This window comes from Pan paniscus, chromosome 16 (genome assembly GCF_029289425.2).
Source record: "Pan paniscus chromosome 16, NHGRI_mPanPan1-v2.0_pri, whole genome shotgun sequence".
Lineage (NCBI taxonomy): Eukaryota > Metazoa > Chordata > Mammalia > Primates > Hominidae > Pan > Pan paniscus.
The window spans coordinates 22,456,325-22,470,483 of NC_073265.2; the positions used below are offsets into that span (position 1 = coordinate 22,456,325).

General features: G+C 42.9%; 1 protein-coding gene across 2 annotated transcripts in view; it reads left to right on the forward strand.

Annotated features, from left to right (window-relative positions):
* RYR3 (ryanodine receptor 3) overlaps positions 1–14,159 on the forward strand; it is a 563,020-nt gene that overhangs the window by 367,194 nt on the left and 181,667 nt on the right. The gene's annotated exons all lie outside the window — the stretch shown is intronic.

The following is a 14,159-nucleotide window of genomic DNA, read 5'->3' on the forward strand; positions in this document are numbered from 1 at the left end:
CAGCAAATTTATCATTCGTTTAAAGAAGAAGGAATTTCTCAGGTTTAATATCATTGCTTTTTATCTTGTTTCCTATTTCTATCCATCTTGGAACACGCTTTCAAATCGTAGACTAGAGCAATTGACTGTCAAGATAGGATCAGTTTGTCTGAAAACACTACTTTGGGGTTCATACATCTTACTGCCCTTACTGCCCTTTATATCAACCTTTCATCTTTGTCAGACTATCTCTGAAGGGAACAAATCTCACCATTCGTCATCGGAAGTATTGAAACCTCTGGAAGAGGGTATGGGGGACTTGGCAATGGCAACCCTTGATAGGGTAGTTCCATCAGTCACTCTGGAAAGGGCGGGTCTTTTGTGAGGATGTGCCAGCAGCACTCTAAAGCCACAAAAACGTGAGTTTAGGCTCCCTTTGTGGTTACCGCCAAAGGAGAACTGAAAATAGGCTGAGTTACCCATATGTCTCCTGTATCACCTGCTGAGAGTCTCTTTTGAAAGTGGTTGCTTCTTTCCCACCTTCTTTTTCTTTTTTTTTTTTTCTTTTTTTCTTTTTTTTTTTCCTGAGACAGGGTCTTGCTCTGTCACCCAGGCTGGAGTGCAGTGGTGTGATCTCCACTCACTGCAACCTCCACCTCACGGTTCAAGCGATTCTCCTGCCTCAGCCTCCCGAGTAGCTGGGATTACAGGCATGCGCCACCATGTCTGGCTAATTTTTGTATTTTTAGTAGAGACAGGGTTTCATCATGTTGGCCAGGCTGGTCTCGAACTTTTGACCTCAAGCAGTCTGCCCTCCTCAGCCTCCCAAAGTGCTGGGATTACAGGCATGAGCCACCACAGCTGGCCCTTTCCCACCTTCTTTTTAACAGTTTGTCATGGCTGGGGGGGGTCCCACCAGGTGACCATTTCATGTGAGGTAAATGGAGTCAGTCAGATGAAGTCACTTGTCACCTGCCTCTGTGAAGCCTCCCCCTACATCTGTGAATGGTGTTCGGGCACCAAGATTTGCAGTCCGCAGCCCCTCTACCTCAGGCCTCAGGCACACAGACCACATTCTGTCTGTCTTGGCAAAACATGCACACTCGAGAGGCCAGCCCTGTATGAGACTGCGTGTCTTCACCTCATGCTTCTTCCCTTCCACAGGAGGAGTTATGAGAGGTTCACGTTTCGTGTCATAAGTACTCTATCTTGGGATCCCAGAAATAGACGAAATGGTTAAGGTGATCAGGCATGTTTGGCTTCTCTGCTGAATGTTCCAGACATGATGAATCCCCTCACTCAAGCCTGGCATTTTAAAATAAATTCTAGAGAGTGGTTTAACAACCACCACCCCCATAAATTGTTTTTAATATGATCAGATGGAGACAAGGTTGCTGATTACAGAACCAGATGCATTAAAGGGTCAAAATCCTTTAAGTTATTGGTAATTTTGTTCATGCTATTGTGTATCTGATTTCTATTACCCTTGCATTTGATGAAATAATAAAAGTGTAGATAGTGTTAGAAACGTTATACAATGAATTGGCAGTTTACTGAATACTTCCACACATATTCATTTACTGCTGTTAGTTTTCTACACTCCTCCATTGTATAGTTGGGGGAAGCAGGACTCAGAAGAATTAAGGGGTACTTGTTTATTCTTTCTACCCTTACCCGTTCCAGAAAAACGTCCGGGTGTCTGATTGTCACCAACCCAAGGTATGTAAAGTGAGTAAAGCTGTGTCTTGAAGGCAGGTCTTCTGTCTCTTTGTATTGTACTGTGCTTCTCCACTGTACCCTTGCCAAAGAACTTACCAGCATACATACCATGAGCTACAAACACATATGGAATGGCTTTTTAAAATCACTCTTTTTATCTTGCCTACTACATCTGTGAGATATCTCACTGTTTTGACTCAAAATCTGAACCCAACGGAATTCAATGTTTTCACATTTAAAAGTTCACCAAACCGAGGATCTGAATCATTTTCAGATAAGGTGGTGGTGGGCTCACCCCGCAGTCCCTCTGCTGTGAGCAGTTGATGTTGGCCAATGACCTGCAGAGAAGCCACAACTTTTCTAGGAAAGAGAGAGCAACAGTGTCCTGAAACTCACATTCTGAAATCTGCTAGCTGGCTCAATGTTGAAGGGATTTGCCTAAATTAACTCCAAGCCATATTGTTAATGAAAGCTGTTACAATATTATCAAAGGATCAAATGATAATGAACAAGTGAAAAAATCTAACAATAGTAGCCACTGTACTAAGTCACTTTTTTTTCATATCTCCATCCAGAAAATTCCCTAGAAAATGTTTTGCTTGTTCCTTCTGGCCAGTACTTTTCCAACACTGCAGTTTAAGCAGCATTTCCTTGAATGTAAATATATAGGCACTGAATTATTCTTCCAGAAGAGGCTGACCAGCTATTTCTCCTAAATTCTAAAATTAACAAAATAAAAATCATCTGTTAAATTTTACAGATTAAAATTTGGTAAATTCTTGATCTCTGCCATTTGTTGAATGCTTTCCCCATGGGAGAAGGAAGCTCCATGCTGGCTTCTTATCTCTATGCTTAGAGGTCTTGAGATGACCCATTGCAATTCAGCTTTGGGTGGCATCAGTTAAGAACTGAGTTATAGGTGAGCATGGCTGAGTCTTTCTGAAGGAGGTGAACATCCCTCTTCTGTCTTTAGCCCTGTGCTGTTTGCCACAGAATGTTACCTCTCGCAGAGATTAGGTGGCACTCTTGGCCTTGAATAGCGCCTGCTCTCCCCTGCCACTCTTCTCCTAATGAAGACCAGAACTGGAGGTGACCTTGAACCTGTCAAGCCCCAAAGTCCTTACGTATGTTACCTCTTGCCTATTCACTGAACAGCCTAGGAGCCCTAAACCAAAATTCTCTCCCAGCTAAATGCTGTAGCATGTTTAGTGCTGAGAAGAAGAAAACATCTATAGGAAATAAGTCCTAGCCCCTCAACACAAATATGCACATGCAAAGTGAGATAACTTAGTAGTAAGTACATCTGCAGAGCTCAGGCAGTATTTCTAAGCCTCTTCTCTAAATTCTCTCCAAAGAGCCTCTCCCTAAACACACACACACAAACACCTCCTCTGTGAAGTCTTTCAAACTCATTCTCCTTCCCTCTACCCCTTCCATATTGTGGAATTTCTAGTAGTGTATGTATGACTTTCCACGTTATGTGAGGTATTTGTATATGTGTTTGTTTTCCTCACCAGGATTTAATGCAGGGAACATGTCGTACTTGTTTCCACACTCAGCTCTATGGCACAAATCTTTTTGACCTCCAACTGAATATTGGTCACTTGAGGCTCATAAAAAAGAAGAAAACAGGGACCTTTCAGAAAAAGGAGGAAATGGGTATGGCTAGGCAACTCAAAATAATCATGAGGTTGGATGTATTGTAATAAAAGTACAGACAAAATACAGTAGGTGGCCAGAGGAGGAGATTGGGAAATTATCCGTGAAGAATGTAGATGGATGGATAAAATAAGAAGGAAAAGGCATTTTTAATGAAAAAAAAAAAGCTGCTTCAACAAAGGCCCATGTGCAGCAAAGTTCATGTCATATACAGGAGTGGCAACAAGTTGAGATTGGCTGAATTATAAAAAGGATAGAATGGGTCAGAATGGAAAAAAAAAAAGAGTGGTGTTAGAATATAGAACATCTTGAAAAATCCAGCGGCTATAGTCCCAGCTACTGGGGAGGCTGAAGCAGGAGAATGGGGTGAACCCAGGAGGCGGAGCTTGCAGTGAGCTGAGATAGTGCCACTGCAGTCCGGCCTGGGCGACAGAGCGAAAATTCAGAGCGAAAATTCCGTCTCAAAAATCCAGCAGCTAAACCGTATGCAGGCTTAGAGTGTTACTCTTTGTTATACCCATGTATTTTGTAATACTTGGTCTCCCAGTTGTGGGGAGGGAGGGGCTAACACTTACGTGGTACCCACTTTGTCCTGAGCATTGTCTTGAGCACTTCCATAAATATTACCTCGTTTAATTCTCATGAGAACAATCTGTAATACACAATTCTATTTCTATTTTACAATTGAAACTGAAGTAAAGACAGAGTAAGTAACTTTCCAAAACTACACAGAGGTGGCATAAAACTTCAAAACTTTGTCAACCTGAATTCAACGCCCATCCTTGTCACTTATGTAATAACATCCTGCCCCCTATAGGCAATGGCTGTGAAATGGCTTAAGGACTAAATCATTAATTTACTTAACAGTACTGAGATAGTTATGAGCACAGGGCTCCGGAGTTAGGCTACCTAGTCTTAAATTATTAACTTCTCCAAAAATTCATGATATCCAGGAGACTGAGCATGAGACAGCTTCTCTGTGCCTCAGTTTTCTCATCTATAAAATGGACATGGCATATACATACTTACCTCATTGGGTTGATATAAGCATTACATTAGTTAATATGTGCAAATTGCTTAAATGTGTGTCTGGCATATAGTAAGCGCTTAATTTTAACTATTTTTTGGCTATTGTTTGCTGATTACTTGCCATATTAGGCACAAATCAAGCTGCTTTAGCAAGACAATAGTCTTTTAATTAATGATTTAGCCCTTACCAGCTTTGTATAGCCCTCCCTGCAGCAGGGAGACATTGGGAACAGGAGCATCCATTAGGATTTCATCGCAGTGCTCTGGGTGAGAGGTTCTGAGGACTTGAATAAGGCTGGTATGGTAGCCAGGATAATTGCCCCCAAAGATGTTCACATCCCAATTCCTAGAACCTGTGGATATGTTAGGTTAAATGGTCAAAAAAATGCAGATGGAATTAAGAGTGCTAATCAGGAAATCTCGATTATTGGAGTTGACCCAAAGTAATCCCAAGGGTTCTCAAGAGTGAGAGAGATTGACAGAAGAGAGCCAGAGATATGCAACATGAGAAGGGTGTGGCTTAAATTTCCTGAAGGAAGGGGTCACGAGCCACCAAATGTACACTGCCTCTAGAAGGTAAAAAAAAAAAAAAGCAAGGAAATGGATTGTCTCCCAGAGCCTTCAGAAAGGATTGCACCTTGTCACACCTTGATTTCAGTCTAGATCTGGGGCAGACTTCTCATCTATAGAATCATAGGACCGGAAATTTCTGTTGTTTTAAGCCACTAAGTTTGTGGTAATTTGTCACAGCAGCAACAGAAAAGGTGGTGACAACAAAAAGTATTTTTGAGGTGTCAGACATGTTACAGGTAGGGTTGCCATATCCTGGCACCCAGTTAGAAATGTGAAGAATAAGGCATTAAAGAGAGCATTATAGTCGCCTGAGAGATGGTCAAGTGCATAATGGACATGCAGATGGGGTCAGTGTGGGAACAAGGGCAGAACTTTACTTTTATTTAACTCTATAGAGGTTGCAAGAAGATTTTCCACACAGTCTGATTCGCCTTGACACTCTGCATGGCAAACAAAACAGACATTACTAGTCCTAGCTTAGAGATGAGGAAACGGGGACTCCGAGGCGTTAAGCAACTTGCCTACCTCACAGGTGGCAACGCAGGCATAAAAACTCATTGTATTGGGCTCCTGGAATGGTGCTTCACAGTAATCGATGCTTAAAAAGTATTCTGTGATCTGTTTAATCAATCATTGTCAGGCCCTCTCTTTTGGTAGCCTGTGCTTTAGTGATGGGGAAGAGAGTTTGGTTCTCAGGAGAGAGAAAGTCGAACACGTAATTGAGTACCTCCTTTGTGCCCGGTACTGCGCTTGGCACTTCACCTTACCTCGTTTGATTTTATCCTCGCAACAAGCAACCAAGTATAGTGACCTCTAGGCTCCCATTTTATGCACTAGGCAACTAAGCCTGAGGGTAGAAAAATAATTCGGACAAAGTCTTGCAACAAGTAAGAAAAAGGCCAAGATCTGAATTGCATTCCGTATCCCGGACCCACACTCTTTCCAGAGCACCGTGCAGGGATGCCTGGAAAGGGGGCCATGGGGATGGAGAGAGGGGGATAGGGAAGCATGGATGTTTAGGGTACATGGCCAGTAGCTTGCCTCATAATCACTTATTCTCTATATTGAAACTAAAAAGCAATTCGATGACTTTCCCAGCTGAGTGAAGACAGAGGCCCCAGGTCCCTGAGTCCTTCGCTGTGCCATCTCTGCCTCATCTTTATTTCAGAGGCATCCCTCCCTAACACATCAGCAGACGCCCTCTGTCCTCACTGTGCTCTTTTCCCCACCATCATCATCGGTCATTTAATCGCCTACATGTATTGAAAAAGTGATTATGAGGCTGGTTGACAGATTTCAAAAACAGGCTAATTATCTTAGTCTGATGGATGAAACCCCTTGGGACTCTAGAGCAGGACTGGCAGAATCAGGCTGCAAACACAGTCTTACCGGCTTGCAGGGCTGCCTCTGTCAGATATGGGTATCTGTCTGGCTAGGGAAGCAGTTCTGGGAGTGAAGCATTTTGCTTCTGCTCTTGTCTCCATCCTTAGAGATGTGGAGGCTCTGCTCAAGGTAGAAAACCACAGACGGAGGGAAATTTAGAAACAGATTTAGCAGAAATACACACCTGTCATGAGCCTATCTAGACACAGCCTGTCCTGAGAGCCAAGCTCTGTGGGCCAGTATGACTGGGGCAGTTTTGTGGGATTCACAGCCAATCACGGATAGAGTCAGGAGGCTCCATATCCAGTACGCCTTCTGGACACCACCTATTTATAGGAACTTAGATTTGTTTATTCAATTGAAGCGTTGCGTTGCCTAAAGAAACCATAAAGTGAGGCTTGGGTTAAGAAGGGCCATCATCATTGGGGAAATTCCGTCCATGCCACACCTGTCTTGTCAGTTTTTACATGGTAATGGTGAGGATCGAATGATCATTCAGGCACAGTAATTAAGATTCGGACACAGGAAGCTCTTAGTAAATGTTGGCTATATTATTTGATATGGTTTGGCTCTGTGTCCCCACCCAAATCTCATGTCGAATTGTAATCCCCACGTGTTGAAGCAGGGGCCTGGTGGGAGATGACTGAATCATGGGGGGGGGGGGACTTCCCCCATGCTGTTCTCATAATAGAGTTCCCACAAGATCTGGTTGTTTGAAAGTGTATAGTTCTTCCCCCTTCATAGGCGCTCTCTGTCTCCTGCTCTGCCATGATAAGATGTGCTTGCTTCCCCTCTGCCTTCCACCACAATTGTAAGTTTTCTGAGGCCTCCCAGCCATGCTTCCTGTACAGCCTGCAGAATTGTGAGTCAATTAAACCTCTCTCCTTCATAAATTATGCAATCTCAGGTAGTTCTTTATAGCAGTGTGAGAATGGACTAATACATTATGATAATGAGAGGTAGGATGTTCTAGAAGGCAGTTTGAACTTTTATTCTTCAGCCAAGGAAGCCAATATAGAAAGATACAAGTGTACATACCCAAAAATTAAATACAGACCTGAGATGTGTCCTGCTGTTTCCTGTGGAGCCTGGGGCCAGCCCTATACCATCACGCGCCTCGAGGGGTCTGACAGCCAGTGCCTGTTCGTGTGCCCTGATGACACGCTGTAAACAGAGCAGTTCTTCTTATCACCCAAGAGCAATGCTCCGGGTTATCTTCACAGGTTTTTCCTTTGACTGCAGAGAGCCTTGTGACTTTATTCTGAGTAATCACAACATCCTTGTTCTAGCAAAATGAGGCCAAAATGGTACCTACTGCACAACCTGGGCCAGAGAGGCCCTGGGGAAGCACAGAGAAATTTGCATGATGAATTCTTCAAAAGTCCTCTTGAAGTCCATGGATTTAACTTCTTCCCTGACCTTCTCTGCTAATAAGTAGTAGATATTTGATGACTTTGTAATTCAGATCAGACTTTTGGCCTAGAGGATGCTCTAGGGCACAGACCACAGAGGGCATGAGTTCCCCCGACCCCTTAAATCTTCCCAACTAAATCTAGAGGGTGTTATTGCATCACCTGACCCCTGACACAGGAAGCTTCATTTCTCTGCCAGCAATCAGGACAGTCATCAAAAAGGCCATCAAGTTGCCACAGCTCATCTCCTCGCTGTAAATGATTAGTGATGTGCAGTCATGCTTTGATAATGGCCACTTACTCACCGTAGTGAGTAACCACTGGAATTTTGAGATTTTATTTCTTCATCCTCAGGTTTTACTGTTAGGAAAAGCAAGCTGGGTACCATCAAAATAGGGCATTAAAATGTGGTGGTAAAATTCTTGATGCTTATTAATTTAACCCAATGAAGCCAAAGGCTTTCATTTGCCATTTTAGTAAATTGACACAACCCTTTCAAGAGCTCCATGGGTCAGATAGAAATAGAACCATGGAATATTAAGCCACAAGTGACTTGACTTCATAGAAGGGCACAGAGACACAGAGAGGTAGGTGACTTGCCCAAGGTCACATAGCCAGAGCTAGAACAAAGGACTCTTATTCCCTGACCAGTACTCTTGTTCCCATACCACACTTATATTCATTTTCTTCAACATAAATTTTATATTGCTAATTTCATTTTATTGGTGAAGAAATCAAGGCTCTGGGAAAATGAGTAATCTGCCCAGCTGAGAGTCAGAAAAAGAACTAAAGCTTTATGATTTGGGAGATTTTATTTCTGAATCCATTTTATGGTTTATTAAAAGAGCATCATCTAGATAGTATAATATAAAGTTAAAGCATTAATAAAGATAACTGTTTTTCTGAGTTTTATGGAGCTATTGAAAGTAAACAGCTCTAAGATGATCAGGTAGATGTGCTTAGATTCCAGCAGCATGGGTTTGAATCCAAGCTCTGACATTCACTAATTGATTGTAATATTAGCAACTTCCTTAACCTCTGTATATTTCAGTTTCTCTATATGAAAAATGAGAATAATAATAGCTCCTATCCTGGTGAGTGGCGGCTAGGGAATATAAGGATTGAATAAAATAGTGCTCAGCTGGATGTCCTGGTACTTGGAAGTTTGTATACCTCAGCTTCTGAAATGAGTATACAAAGCATAGATCATAAGAACTTCATCTCCACATTTATCTTTTCAGATGCGTTCAGCAAACAAGCAACAGGAAGCCCAACTCAGGTAGAATAGCCATTAACAGATTTCACTGGCTGACATCTGTGAGTTTAGCGATGGAGCCAGCCAAGGACTGAGTTCATCCAGTGGCTCTGCTCACTCTCCAGGCAGTCATCTTGCTTCTTGTTCCAGCTTTGCCCTCGAGCTGGCAGTAAGATGGTGGCTGCAGTTCTGGGCCTCATATCCGTGCACTACAGTGTCCGGGGGAAAAGTGAGAAAGTTTATCCTGCCCTGGTATTGCAAGCAAGGATCCCGAGATCACTTTTGATTACAAAAACTTGGTCAGAGGCCAATCCGTGTACCAGAGTGTGACCTAGAAAATGGAACATGCTAGTTGACTTAAGTCAACAGAGTCTATTTTTGAAATAAGTTTGGGTCATTTTACATTCCTGAGGAGCATAGGCTGTAAGTTGGAGAGGCAGAAACCTGTGCAAAAGCAGGGTTCTGTTAAGAAGGAAGAAGAGACAAACGGGTGCTATGTATGTGGTCAGTAATATTCATTATGCATGATGGTTACATCTTCAGCGTCTTTAATTTATTCAGGGGTTAATGTTGACATACAGCTGGTTCTGGCTCGTGATTTTCAGAGGGAGAACAGGGCAAAAAGAAAAGCTGTGTTCTAGAAACTGGAGACTGTGCTGTCTGTAATCTACATACGTTACCTAATGGTGCACAGCAGTTCTGCAGTAGGTGCTTTCTGTGTTTAATGTCAGCTCTGGCTTCTCAAGAGCTCTGAGCCAGATTCAGGCAGACCTCAGTTACCTCAATAGCCCTGCAATTTACTCCAGCTGCCTCAACAATACATAGAAGACTGTATCTCTCTTGGGTCCCAGTTTCTGTGGGCACATTTGTCATGGCTTTCTAACAGAGACTCTCCAGTCTGGTTTGTAGCCTCAGAAAAGAGTTAACCATCCTCAACCCAAGACTTTCTTAACAGCTGGAGTACATTAGTTTTCTACTGTTGCTATAGCAAATTATCACAAACTTAATGGTACTGCAAACAACACAAATTTACCTCTTACGGTTCTGGAGGTCACAAGTCAACAGTAGGCTAGTAGGGCTGCATTCCTTCTGGACTTTCTAGGGGAGAATATACATTTCATGCCTTTCCCAGCTTCTTCACATCTGAAAAGTCTCTTTTGTAAGGTAACATATTCATAGCTTCTGGTAATTAGGACATGGACATTTGGGGGAGTTGGAGGGACATTATTTAGTCTACTACTGGGAGAAAGAAAGTAGAGGTCAAAATACACTTGTTCTTTACACTTCAAAATTATCTACCACCTGTTCATGCCTCCAGAGCATTTACAGCATGCCACAAGCTGACTTTTCAATCACTTAGAATTTAAAAATAAGTGTACATCCTTTACATGCACATAATTATTTTTCTTTTCCCATTGTAATGTGAGCATTATAAATTGCTTTCTAAGTGTAACCTAAGTGTGGTGCAATTTTGTTTGCTCCCTCTTCTCAAAGTGATTGGATGACTTTTTCTTCCAAACTGACCCAGATTTAAGAGCACTCACAAAGATATAACACCAGCGTAGGTTTGAGATCTGTAAGCTGCAGGGATTTGCTTTGCCGGTGGCCAACCTCTACTCTTCGATCGTAATGTACTTCATTGCGTGATGGCCACTTGGATTGTGATCTGAATTTGGAGGAAGAAATAAAAGATTATTTACAGACCCCTGCAGCCTAAACATTTAAACCTGCACCATGAAAATAAGTGACCTTTCCTTTATGGTAGTTGGCATTGCAAAGCTGGTAATTTTACCATTTAAAAAGGAGTTACACCAACTTTGGTAGGTGAATCTTTAGAGAATTTCTTATAAGGGTCACACATGGTGGGCTTGGTTTCTAAAGTCAGAGCAGAAAGTTACAAAACAACAAGTGGAGGGCAATAAACAACTTAACAATAAGTGACACCTGGACTCCAAACTGATGTACTAAGGCTAGCTCAAATTTAAAGACCCTCTAACTCTTTGTTATTATGTAAAAGGTCTGACTAGTCCAAAATTAGGTAATGAGTAGGTTTTTTTTTTTTTTTTTCCTTTTTGAAATATCCCTCAGGCGTCAAGTCTCCCTAAACAATACAGTGCCTTGGAAATATTTCCATTCTGAGTTAGCCTGAATAATCATTTAAAATGCAGCTTATAGATCATATATTTGATATCATTGCCTTAATGTGACTACCCCTAATTACACTAATTGCAAAAGTGAAGTGAATTAGAATGTTAATAATAATGTCATAAATGAAGCCATTTATAATTATCAAGGAAACCATCTGTACATGACTAGCTTCCCTAAGACATTCTGTTCAAGAGGATTTGCTTTATTTCTCATCAGAAAATATGTGCCTGGCAACATATTTTTCTTTCTTGTCCCTTTTCGAAAAGAACAGTATATTATAATCCCATGAACCAAACCATCGAGTGCACTTGGCAAGGCCTTCTTGAGATTCTGCTAAGTCAGTGCATAAAAATCCTAGAGATGCAACAAGGTCTGCTGAGGCGTCCTTATTCTGTGTGGTGGTTCTGAGTGGGGTTAAGTGGTGTGCACATGCATGTGTGTGTGTGTGAAAGAGTTAGACGGGCCATACCTTGTGGCAAATGGTAGATTTAACCTCTTCACCTCAATGTCATCTTGCTTCTGATGGCTATCCCACTTTGAGAGTCATGTTTCCTTTTTTTTTTTGAGATGGAGTCTCGCCCTGTCGCCCAGGCTGGAGTGCAGTGGCGCGATCTTGGCTCACTGCAAGGTCCGCCTCCCGGGTTCACGCCATTCTCCTTCCTCAGCCTCCCGAGTAGCTGGGACTACAGGCGCCTGCCACCACGCCCAGCTAATTTTTTGTATTTTTAGTAGAGATGGGGTTTCACTGTGTTCGCCAGGATGATCTCGATCTCCTGACCTTGTGATCCACCTGCCTCGGCCTCCCAAAGTGCTGGGATTACAGGTGTGAGCCACCGCGCCCAGCCGAGAGTCATGTTTCTTATGAATACTGAAGTATTTTGTAGTCACTAAAGGGTAGCATTTCTAAAGATGAACTCAGTAAAGCAACAGAAATAAAATCAGTATTTAGTTGTAACTCTTCTTAACATCTCTAATGCTCTTTGTTTATGAAAGAGACTCATATATATTCACAAGAAATAAGTCCCTCCATTGCTGTTTGAAAATCCTACCAAAATTGGGGAGTCCATTCCAAGATGGCCAAATAGGAACAGCTCTGGTCTGCAGCTCCCAGCATGATTGACACAGAAGATGGGTGATTTCTGCATTTCCAGATGAGGTACCTGGTTCATCTCACTGGGACTGGTTGAACAGTGCGTGCAGCCCATGGAGGGTGAGCCAAAGCAGGGTGGGGCATCACCTCACCCAGGAAGCACAAGGGGTCGGGGGATTTCCCTTTCCTAGCCATGGGAAGCCGTGACAGACTGTACCTGGAAAAAGGAGAAACTTCCGCCCAAATACTGCGCTTTTCCCAAGGTCTTAGCAACTGGCAGACAAGGAGATTCTCTCCTGTGCCTGCCTCAGCGGGTCCCAGGCCCACAGAGCCTTGCTCACTGCTGGAGCAGCAGTCTGAGATCGAATTGCAAGGCGGCAGCCTGGCAGGAAGAGGGGCGTCTGCCATTGCTGAGGCTTGAGTAGGTAAACGAAGCAGCCAGGAAGCTCGAACTGGGCAGAGCCCACCACAGCTCAGCAAGGCCTACTGCCTCTATACACTCCACCTCTGTGAGCAGGGCATAGCTGAACAAAAGGCAGCAGACAACTTCTGCAGACTTAAATGTCCCTGTCTGACAGCTCCGAAGAGAGCAGTGGTTCTCCCAGCACAGTGTTTGAGCTCTGAGAATGGACAGACTGCCTCCTCAAGTGGGTCCCTGACCCCCATGTAGCCTAACTGGGAGACACCTCCCAGTAGGGGGCAACACACACCTCATATAGGCAGGGTGCCCCTCTGGGATGAAGTTTCTAGAGGAAGGATCAGGCAGCAATATTTGCTGTTCTGCAGCCTCCACTGGTGATACCCAGGCAAACAGAGTCTGGAGTGAACCTCTAGCAAACTCCAACAGACCTGCAGCTGAGGGACCTGACTCTTAGAAGGAGAATTAACAAACAGAAAGGAATAGCATCAACATTAAAAAAAAGGACATCCACACCAAAACCCCATCTGTAGGTCACCAGCATCAAAGACCAAAGGTAGATAAAACCACAAAGATGATTATCCAGGAAAACTTCCCCAATGTAGCAAGGCAGGCCAACATTCAAATTCAGGAAATACAGAGAACACCACAAAGATATTCCTTGAGAAGAGCAACCCCAAGACACATAATCGTCAGACTGACCAAGGTTGAAATGAAGGAAAAAATATAAAGGGCAGCCAGAGAGAAAGATCGCGTTACCCACAAAGGGAAGCCCATTAGACTAACAATGGATCTCTCAGCAGAAACCCTGCAAGCCAGAAGAGGGTGGGGGCCAATATTCAACATTCTTAAAGACTTTTCAACCCAGAATTTCATTCCAGCCAAACTAAGCTTCATAACTGAAGGAGAAATAAAATCCTTTATAGACAAGGAAATGCTGAGAGATTTTGTCACTGCCAGGCCTGCCTTACAAGAGCTCCTGAAGGAAGCACTAAACATGGAAAGGAACAACCAGTACCAGCCACTGCAAAAACATGCCAAATTGTAAAGACCATTGATGCTATGAAGAAACTGTATCAATTAACAGGCAAAATAACCAGCTAACATCATAATGACAGGATCAAATTCACACATGACAATATTAACTTTAAATGTAAATGGGCTAAATGCCCCAATTAAAAGATCTAGACTGGCAAATTGGATAAAGAGTCAAGACCCATCAGTGTGCTGTATTCGGGAGACCCATTTCACGTGCAGAGACACACATAGGCTCAAAACAAAGGGATGGAGGAAGATCTACCAAGCAAATGGAAAGCAATAAAAAGCAGGGGTTGCAATCCTAGTCTCTGATAAAACAGACTTTAAACCAACAAAGATCAAAAGAGACAAAGAAGGCCAATACATAATGGTAAAGGGATCAATTCAACAAGAAGAGCTAACTATCCTAAATATATATGCACCCAATACAGGAGCACCCAGATTCATAAAGCAAGT